This window comes from Cetorhinus maximus, chromosome 1 (assembly GCF_964194155.1).
Source record: "Cetorhinus maximus chromosome 1, sCetMax3.hap1.1, whole genome shotgun sequence".
Taxonomy (NCBI): domain Eukaryota; kingdom Metazoa; phylum Chordata; class Chondrichthyes; order Lamniformes; family Cetorhinidae; genus Cetorhinus; species Cetorhinus maximus.
In genome coordinates this window covers 223507893-223518755 of record NC_135879.1, presented here as the reverse complement: position 1 = coordinate 223518755, position 10863 = coordinate 223507893, and positions in this window count along the sequence as shown.

Sequence of the window (10863 nt, the reverse complement as noted above, 5' to 3'; positions counted from 1 at the left end):
TCTATATTTTTTTTATAATATGGCAACCAGAATTGCACGCAGTGCACTATCTGGGCTAACCAAGGTTCAATACAGGTTTAGCATACTGTTCCTACTTTTCAATTCTATCCCTCTGTAAATAAAGTCTGGTGCTTGGTTTGTTTTTTATGGCCTTGCTAACTTGTGGTGCAACTTAATAGTGATTGGCGTAATTATACTCTAACCAAGATCTTTGTTCCTCCACCCCACCTAGACTTGCACATTCCAAGTAATAAGTGACCTCCCTATTATTCCTACCAAAATGTACCCCTTCGCATTTTTCTGTGTTGAACTTGATGGAGGAGGTTAACAAGAGGAGGAATATCTATCCTCCAGGTGGCAGGAAGATATAAAGGCAAACTGCCAGGCATAAGTGGACAGAGAGGGTCATTGTCAGAAGCATCACAATCCTCCAGGGTATGACTGCAAGGCAGTAAAAAGTTCAATAACCTCACCAAGATAACTCAGGTAAGCTTCCTAACTTGTATCTCTGATTACTCTACTTAACCTATTGCCTTAGCACTCACCACCCTTCCCTCCCTCGATTTTCAGTACACTCCTTTAATCACTGCAGCACGGCTTCATCTCCTTCAAAACCACTATGACCTCTCCAGTCTGGAAATTCAAAGTCTGGAAACACCAGTTGTCCAGAAAATCTTTGAGCTTCATTTTAGTACAGTACCTTGGGAGCAGGACAGATATAGTGTTTGGATAAGTAAAACAATTCTTATTACTGCTTTATAATGTTTTATCACTGTTTTACGCTTCAGGTAAATATCTATATCGATGGTGTTTTCTGGTTCACACATTTGTGGTTAGGCATTCAGATGACATTCTATAATCCAGAAAATTCTGAAATCTAGAAATGACTTGATCCCAAGCATTCCGGACCGGAGAGGTTATAGTGTACCACATCCTGCATCTGTTACTCTCTTCACTATTTCATCCTTCACCTCCTCAGACCTCTGCCATATTTCATATATCAGTGACAACATTCTACCCTGACATGTGTGTCCTCAAACCTTCTCGCTGCTCTAACACTGACACACACTCATTTTTCTCACAGGGCAAGGTTGTATTCCCTATTGGATTTCTTGGTGAATTCCCTATTGGCAATAACAGGGAGCAGGCAGCCTCAGGAGGGGGTCCAGGGTTCATCCATGTGCTGTCCTCACCTCTGAAGGCCATGGATATAGACAGGGAGCGTATGAGGATTCTGGCATCTAATGAGTCTGGAGGGCAGATCCAGCATGGATTAGAGCCATCTTCTCATTCCGATCTCTTAAATCTCACTCATACACATGCTCCATGACAGGTTGCAGCTGCTTTCGGAAGCCACTTGCCTGCCTATGCTTCCCAATCGCAACAAATGCGAACACATCTCTCTGCATCCTATTTCACGTCTACAAGCTTGACACAGGCCTAAGAAAAGAAGAAGAAACAGAAAGGGGGAGGTCACTCAAGTTTACCTTTGCAGAAACCAGCTCAGAGACTGGTATTGCATACAGTTCAGAGGGTCCATCTACATATGGAGATGAACTCAGCACCAGTGTGCAGAGGCAAGGGCAGTGCCATCGGATGACTGAGGAAGCAGTTCACCAGAGACCGAGCTCGCATCCTATCTCTGCTGCAGAGGACCCACATTACATACACAAGATCGGCAGGGAAGTTCTAATTGCACTGGGATGCATGTTAGCGAACTGCTACACAATATCCGAGAGCATGGAGGAGTCCAGCTCACGGTATCAGAACCATGCAGTCGAACAGAGTGAGTTGTCAGCTCTATGAGCATTGCTAGGGGACCCACAATGATGAAACACCCCCCCCCCCCCACCCCAACCCCACAAACCGTTGACAGATCTGACTGTTTCAAGAGAAATCCTGGCCACTGTCATCTTGGCTCTGGGTACAGCATATTGTCTGGCTTACAAAACATAAAGGAGAGCGTGGGTAGGGTCTTCAAGAGCCTTCCAGAGCACCTGAACTCTATTCTCGAAAAAAGAGCGTCGGAGAGACACAAATGATTTTTTTCTTGGGGTGACAGCACACCGTCTATGCACCAGTTCCTCAAACGTGTACATATTGGTGCCAGTCACCCAGCTGTGCCAGACTGACCAGTCAGAATTCAAGTTTCACTGATTTGTAACCAGGCCCTCAACAGCCAGAAGGTCACCCACCTAGAACACTTGGAGTGCCCACGGCAGAAATTCAGCAGCCTCTCAACTTGCAACCAATGGGGAACCATCTTTTAGGAGCACTAGAATAGATAGCCAAACACAAAAAGATGGGAACCAGCGGTGTGCACCAGAGTAATTTGTAAAATTATAACAGTCATGGAACAATTTGTGAAACCAAGAATGGAGTCTTCCGAAGTAGAGAGGTAAAATGTTTGATTTTGGTCTTTGTAATCTTAGTGATGAAGTTTACATTTTGAGGGCATTGATATGATGGGTGTCAGAACTAGGTCAGGTAAAAAAGGAGTTGTTCACTTCATAAATGTTTACAGCCCTGGTGACCCTCCCTGCCACTGACAGAGCTACTGAGCTCCAATTTAAGCTCCAACAGGTAGTGTAAGCATGATGGCTAATTTCTTAATACCCACATGCTTCCTGCCCCCTTGCCTCTATTTCCCTCTTCTTGCAACCTATACAATTTAGTGCTGCCTTCCTTGCTGTGTTAACTTTCAGACTGCAATCCTGGAAGCTCTAGTCTCATTTTATTAGCTCAATCTAAATAAAACAAAGGGCAGAATTTTGCCGTTGGTGTGCAGGATCGGTGGGAGCAGGCAGAGGCAGTCGGGAAGCTGACCGCCGACCGCAATCAGCACTGCACCGCGATTTCACACTGGCAGGCCAACTAAGGCCCACCCAGCACGAAACACGAGCGGCAATGCTGAGCGCTGCCTGTGCGGGGGAGGGGGGGAGAAGGGCGAGCAGGCTGAGTGCGAACTTCGCGCATGCACGCGATTGAGCACTGCACAATCTCCCTGAGGCACAGAGCTGCCTCAGGGAGATGGAGAGATATTAAAGAAAAATAATAAGAACATAGAAATGTTAAAAAAAGCCTCCTTGTGTGACTCTGTCACATGAGCCGGGACATGTTTTTAATCTAAAAATAAAGTTTTTATATTATATTTATTTGCTTTTGGAAACCTCATCCCGCCCGTGGATGAGGTTTCCAAAAAGTGCAAAGGCCACTTGGCATTTTCACCTGCCTGCCAACCGAATGGTTGAGCGGGCAGCGAAAAATTTACAGTAATTGATAACTTAAAGGCCTTAACAGGCCTTTTAGCTGACAGCGTGCCCGCGAACCCAACTATTGCGCAACTGCGCATTGACGTCAGCACGCTCAGCCAACATCAACGCGGATCATTACACGCTCGAGGGGGTCGGGCACACACCTGCCCGACAAGGTGAAAATTCTGCCCATAATCAAGCCACAATGTTACATGAATAAAGAAACTCTGAGATCAAATATAGACAGCAATACTAACCTCGAAACACAAAAAGAAACACAACATTTTTTACTTAAAATTCTGTTTTAGTACTATTTCTGTTCCTGTTTTCTCTTTTTATCCCATTCTGTTTTTCCCCATTCTCTTTTCTATTATTACTACCTTGCTCTTATTTTTACTTTCTATCTACTCAATGTTTTTTGTCCCATTTTCTCACATACAAACATAGAAAATAGGAGCAGGAGTAGGTCATTCGGCCCTGTGAGCCTGCTCTGCCATTCAATATGATCATGGCTGATCCTCTATTTCAGCGCTGTACTCCCGCACTCTCCCCATATCCCTCGATGCCTTTAGAGTCTAGAAATCTATCTATTTCCTTCTTAAATATATGCTGTGACTTGGCCTCCAGAACCTTCTGTGGTGGAGAATTCTATAGGTTCACCACCCTCTGAGTGAAAAGGTTTCTCCTCGTCTCAGTCCTAACTGGTCTATCCCGTATGCTGAGACTGTGACCCCTTATTCTAGACCCCCCTCCAGCCAGAGGAAACATCATCCCTGCATCCAGTCTGTCCATCCCTGTCAGAATTTTATACATTTCAATGAGATCCCCTCTCATTCTTCTAAACTCAAGCGAATGCAGGTCTAGTCAGCCCAATCTCTCCTCATATGACAATCCTGCTGTCCCAGGGATCAGTCTGATGAACCTGTGCTGCACTCCCTCTATGGCAAGTATATCCTTTCTTAGGTAAAGACACCAAAACTGCACACAATACTCCAGGTGTGGTATCACCAAGGCCTGTACAGCTGCAGTAAGACATCCTTGCTCCTGTATTCAAGTCCTCTTGCAATGAAGGCTAACATATCATTTACCTTCTTAACTGCTTGCTGCACTTGCATGCTTGCTTTCAGTGATTGGTGTACAAGGACCTTTGTACATCAATATTTCCCAATCTATCACCATTTAAATAATACTCTGCCAATCTGTTTTTCCTACCAAAGTAGATAACTTCACACTTATCCATGTTATACTGCATCTACCATGTATTTTCCCACTCACTCAACCTGTCTAAATTGCCTTGAAGCTTCTTAACACCCTCCTCATCCTCCTCATTCCCACAAAGTTTTATGTTGTCAGCAAACTTGACAATATTACATTTGGCTCCCTCATCCAAATCATTGATATATATTGTGAATAGCTGAGGCCCAAACACTGATCCCTGTGGTATCTCACTAGTCACCACCTGCCACTCTGAAAAACACCCGCTTATTCCTACTCTTTGCTTCCTGTCTGACAACCAATTCTCAATCCAATATACTATCCCCAATTCCATGTGCTTTAATTTTGCACACTAACATCTTATGTGAGACATTATCAAAAGCTTTCTGAAAATCCAAATACACCACACCCACTGGTTCTCCCTTATCTATTCTGCTAGTTACATCCGCAAAAACTCCAGTAGGTTTGTCAAACATGATTTCCCTTTCATAAATCCATGTTGACTTTGCCTAATCCTGTTGATATTTTCTAAGTGTCCTGTTATCACATCCTTTGTAATAGACTCTAGCATTTTCCCTACTACTGATGTTAGACTAACCAGTCTGCATTTCGCTGTTTTCTCCCTCCCTCCTTTTTTAAATGGGGGGTAATATTTGCTACTCTCCAGTCTGCTGGGACTGTTCCAGAATCTGCAGAATTTTGGAAGATGACAACCAACGCATCCACTATTTCCATGATCACCTCATTTCATACCCTGGGATGTAGATTATCGGGCCCTGGGGATTTATTGGCTTTCAGTTCCTTTAATTTCTCCAGCACTATTGTTTTAGTCATACTAATTTCTTTCAATTCCTCCTTCTCACTTGGTTCCTTAGTATTTCTGGGAAGTTAGTTGTGTCTTCGTCCGTGAAGACAGAACTAAAGTGCTTATTTAATTGCCCTGCCAGTTCCTTGTTCTCTATTATAAGTTCTCCCGTTTCGGACTGTAAGGGACCTACTTTTGTCTTCACTAATCTTTTTCTTTTTACATACTTATAGAAGCTTTTACAGTCTGCTTTTATGTTTCTTGCAAGTTTACTTGTATCATCTATTTTCCCCCTCTTAATTAATCAATGGGGGGAGGTGATGACGTAGTATTGTCGCTGGGCTAGTAATCCAGAGACCCAGGGCAATGCTCTGGGGACTAGGGTTCGAATCCTACCACAGCAGGTAGTGGAATTTGAATTTAATAAAAATCTGGAATTAAAAGTCTAATGATGACCCATTGTCAATTATTGTAAAAACGCATCTGGTTCACTAACGTCCTTTAGGAAAGGAAATCTGATGTCCTTACCTGGTCTGGCCTACCTGTCCAGACCCACAGCAATGTGGTTGACTCTTAAATGCTCTCTGAACAAGAGCAATTAGGGGTGGACTAGCCAGCAACCCACCACGACCTTGGATGAATAAAAAAAAATCTCTTGGTCCTCCTTTGCTGAATTCTAAACTGTTCCCAATTGGTAAGTTGCTACTTTTTCTAGCAACTTTATATGACTCCTATTTGGAGTCATAATACTGTCCTTAATTTCTTTTGTTAACCATGGCTGGGTTGCTTTTCCTGTTGTGTTTTTGCACCAGAAAGGAATGTATAAATGTTGTAATGCATAAATTTGCTGTTTAAATATTAGCCATTGTCTATCCACTGTCATACCTTTTAATGAAGTTCCCAAATCTATCTTAGCCAACTCACACCTCATACCTTCTTAGTTTCTTTTATTAAGATTTAGGACTCCAGTTTCAGATTGCACTACTTCATTTTCCACCCTAATGAAGAATTCCATCATGTTATGGTCACTGTTCCCTAAAGATTATTAATTAATCCCTTCTCATATAACAGTCACTGCAATCCAAAAGTATAATTACTTGCAGGAATCAACTGAGATGTTCTGAAGTGATAAGGTGCTCTATAAATGGAAATATTAGATCTTTTTCTATCTTGAAGGTGCAGACACTTTGAAAATGTTGGTTTCTGATTAGCTTATAGCTGACTTGAAATGTTGATGATTGCATATTGCAAAAATAATTACTTCATTGACAATTTGCAATGTGAGGTCTCACTTGATGGGTTATCTCATCCATGGGGCTGCATCTAGTATAGGTTAACTCATCCGTGGCACAGTAAGAGCTCAATTAAAGCCCAACTGTTGCCTGTGGCTAAGAACTATGAAGAGGTTTAAACAATTTCAGCCACCATCCTACATGGTCCCCTAACATGTTCACATTAGTGTTATGTAATGTTTTACAGGGATAGGGACACTGATAATTTTTGGACAACTGCTCATTTTCACCAATAGACCCATGTTAATATTTTGGGTGAACTTCCAAACTTTGGCTTTGCATTATTTTCCTTAATTCAGTAAAATTTCCAATTAGAATTTAACACAGATTTCAGAATAATTGTATTCAGCAAGTGCTGAATAATTGAATGAAGCAGTTTAATTAGATATCCATTTGGTTTCTTGAGGTAACAAGGGACTTATAAAACATTGCCCTCTTGTGCCCGTGTTCCAAATTCCCTCTTATTTCCACATTAAACTCTTATGTAAAGTGCATTGGGTTTTTCAGGTAAGAATATCAGCCTATTTTTGGTGATTAGGAATATGAATTTTTGATCATGAAGCGGAATAAATTCTCAGTACATTTGATTTTTTTTTAATTCATTTCCCACATCCATTTCAGTTGAGTGAAATCAGTTATGGTTAGTCCAGCTTTCTCCAGATGCTCATACCTCAATATGAAATTGACAGAAACTTTTCTGATGGCCACTATGTAGTTTCCAGCATTGTTTGATTATATCTTGATTATTTAATGAATGAAGCAGTCATTGTGACAACAATCCACAGAAAGGGAGTTTAGAACTAGGGAAGGTTTGCGAAAGGGTTAAAAGTTACAATGGATCAAAATATTATTAAATGTTGCACTACCCTTCTTCATATTTAAACCTTAAAACACCCTTATACTGGAGCATTGAAGATATATCTTCATTTAGTTTGTTTATTGAACAAAATGCCCCCATGCTGTATTACTATACTATAGAGCTCTGAAGAAGAGTCATAGGGACTTGAAACATTAACTCGGTTTCTCTCTCCACAGATGCTGCCAGACCTGCTGAGTTTACCCAGCATTTTCTGTTTTTATTATATAATACTGATAAGGTTGTAGTTATAAACCATATGTTCAACTCATCAAATTCTCAGTTTCCAAACTGTCTAGGTGTGGATATTGGAAATGACATTTTTCTCATTACTGTGAAGAAGATTACTAAGATTGCATTTTTGGTTTGTAAAAGCAGATCAGTTGTGCAGTAAAGGAAAGAATTGGCATTTATATATTGTTTAACTATGTTCTGAGGACATTCAAAATTTCTTTGCAATCAACAAGTTACTTTTGAAATGATCTGGGTGTCAGATTAATACTACTAGGTCAACTCTAGTCCATACACAACTGGCAAAGTGTCAATCTGATAATATCATAGCCTAAACTTTTAAATATATTAACAGAATCTGGCAAAAGAAGAATCATATTATGCATTCTCTTCAGAACCATAAACAACAGCCTAGTGATGAAGATACAAGATTGATACTTGTTTATCTTTAGTCTCAAGTTTCAGGACATTGTAGGACAAATGGTATCTCTGAAATGTCAATAGTTCCAAGGAAATTCCAGACTTTCTGGAAGATTTTCTTATCATTTCAGCCAATGCAAAGTGATGTTGAAATATACCCTACCATTACTCTTTTTGAAATTAAATGCTTCCTGAAAATGAAATAATTTTTTAAACTTCGTTTATAGAATTGGAGAAGAAGGTGCTTACGATGCCACATCTACTTTCTCCCCATCTTTTCATTATCTTACCTGGTTTATCTTTTTATTATTATATCCACACCATTACTAAGATCGCCTATTTCCCATTCTTCAACATCGCATCCACCACAACTCATCTGGCCCACAGCCCTCCAAGATACCTGCGTCCCATCCCCAATTTTAATTGCTGCACCATAGGACCAAGCATTTCGCCATCTGACCATGGCGCTCGTGTGACTCGGTGTCATAATTGGCTTTATAATATTCCTGTGAAGTGCCTTAGGACATTTCATTACAATAAGGGTGCTTTATAAATATAAGGTATTGTTCATTGTTTGGACATTGGGAATTTACATTATAATGGTTATTGAAGCAGTCTGTGCGGAGGAAGTAAACATTAAGTTGTTAAAGTGTGAATACATATTTGGGTGTTTCTTTTGCACACAGTAGCAGGTGGCACAGAATCAGCTCCCTTTTGCAGACTGCAGAATACACCTGCTGCCTTGTCTGTGCGTGTGGGATTTCGTGTGGTGAAAAGTATGTAGGGTGCAGGTTGGCCGACTGCAGTCACTGGTTAGAGTTGCATGTCCTTAGAAATTCAGTTTTGCAATGATATGCAATTACCGCCATTCAAGACATCTTATAGTAACTGCAAATGGCTAAATAAACTGCAATATTTGTGGATATACACAAGGTCAGAAATGTAAACCATTGTTAGCTTGTCAGTTTTTGTCATAGTGATGACACTCTCACCTCTCATTCGGAAGGCTGTGGTTTCAAGACTAATTCAAGAGGCTTGAGCTGATCATCAAGGCTGACAGCGCAGTGCCAATTGCTGCACTGCTGCAAGTGCCCATTTTTGGATGAGATGTTAAACCGAGGCCTCTAGGGTAGTATTCACTAAAGCACGGGCGAGTTCTCCTCAGTGCTCTGGTCCCAACCAGCATCACCACTAAAAAAAAAGTTCAAGTGGTGATTCTCAGTTAATGTTTGTGGGAGCTTGCTGTGTGCAAATTGGCTGCCATATTTCCCTAGATTACAGCATTGGCTTTGGGACATCTTAAACTCCTCAACGGCACTACAGAAATGCAAATTCCCTCTTTCAAATGCAAGTCCCGAAAATTAATTAATTTTGAGCATCAGAGCCAGCACATGAAGGACTCGTTCTGACTTCGCTGCGTGCAAGACAGCCATGTGCCGCATTTAAAATTAGAAGAAGGAAAACAGACCGAAGTACCATGATCCTGTATGAGCACTGACTCGAGAAAGAACCGGGTGGAACTAACATCCCCCTTAAATCCCAAACCTAACAGTCATTTGTAATTCTGCATCCGCTCCACATGAAAGGAACTGTGATCAAGAAGCTGCTTCTCGTTCGTCAATGTGTGCTTAACCAGTTTTCGGTTTGCATCATCAACTACGATCTTTTGGGGTTTCCATTGCACAGACTTGGCCAGAACGATTCCAAAGACATTTACCCATGTGCAATACTGTCTGTCCACGGCCTCACACAAGGTAAGCCCCAACAGATCAGTTTGTACAAGATGTGGGTGTTAACAGGTTAGACACAAAACAAGTTCCATGAGGGTTTCAAATCGCATTGCCAATAACATTATGAAAAGACTTGTCTTGCTCCTTTGCTTTCAATTTATAATCCTTACTGTTCTATTCTTGGCCATTCTCCTGTTTAAACAAATACCATGTCACTGGTATACTGGTTCAGTCACCGGGGGCCCCCTGTATACATAATACATACCTTTGCTGAAATCTTCATTCATGTCTTTGTTACCTCTAGATTTGATTATTCCAATGCACTCTAGGCTGGTCTCCCACATTCTACCCACTGTAAACTTGAGGTCACCCAAAACTCTGCTGCCCATGTCTGAACCCAATCCCATTCACCTATCACCCCTGTGCTCCCTGACCTACATTGGCTCCTGGTAAAAGGAAGTCTTAATTTAAAAATTCTCATCCTTGTTTTAAAATCCCTTCATGGCCTCACCCCTTCCTATCCCTGTTATCTCCTCCAGGCCCAGAACTTTCCTCTAATCCTGCCCTCCTTTGCATCCCGATTTTAATAGTCCCACCATTCTGGAATACAATCCCTACCTCTGCCTCACTTTACATATGAACATATGAACATATGAATTAGGAGCAGGAGTAGGCCATTCGGCCCTTCAAGCTTGCTCTGCCATTCAATAAGATCATGGCTGATCTGATTGTGGCCTCAACTCCACATTCTGCCTGCCCCCTTTGACTCCTCTGTTAGTCAAGAAACTATTTATCTCTGCCTTAAATATATCCAATGACCCTGCCTCCACTGATCTCTGGGGAAGAGAATTCCAAAGATTCATAAGAGAAAAAATTTAATCTCATCTCTGTCTTAAATGAGAGACTTCTTATTTTTAAACTGTGTCCCCTAGTTCGTTCCTCCTTTAAGACACTCTGTAGAACCTACCTTTTTGACCCAGTTTTGGTTTAGAGTGCTATATAAATAAAATGTGTTGTCATGTCTTCCCAGCCTGATAGAAATGCTGGCCTATATTTCATT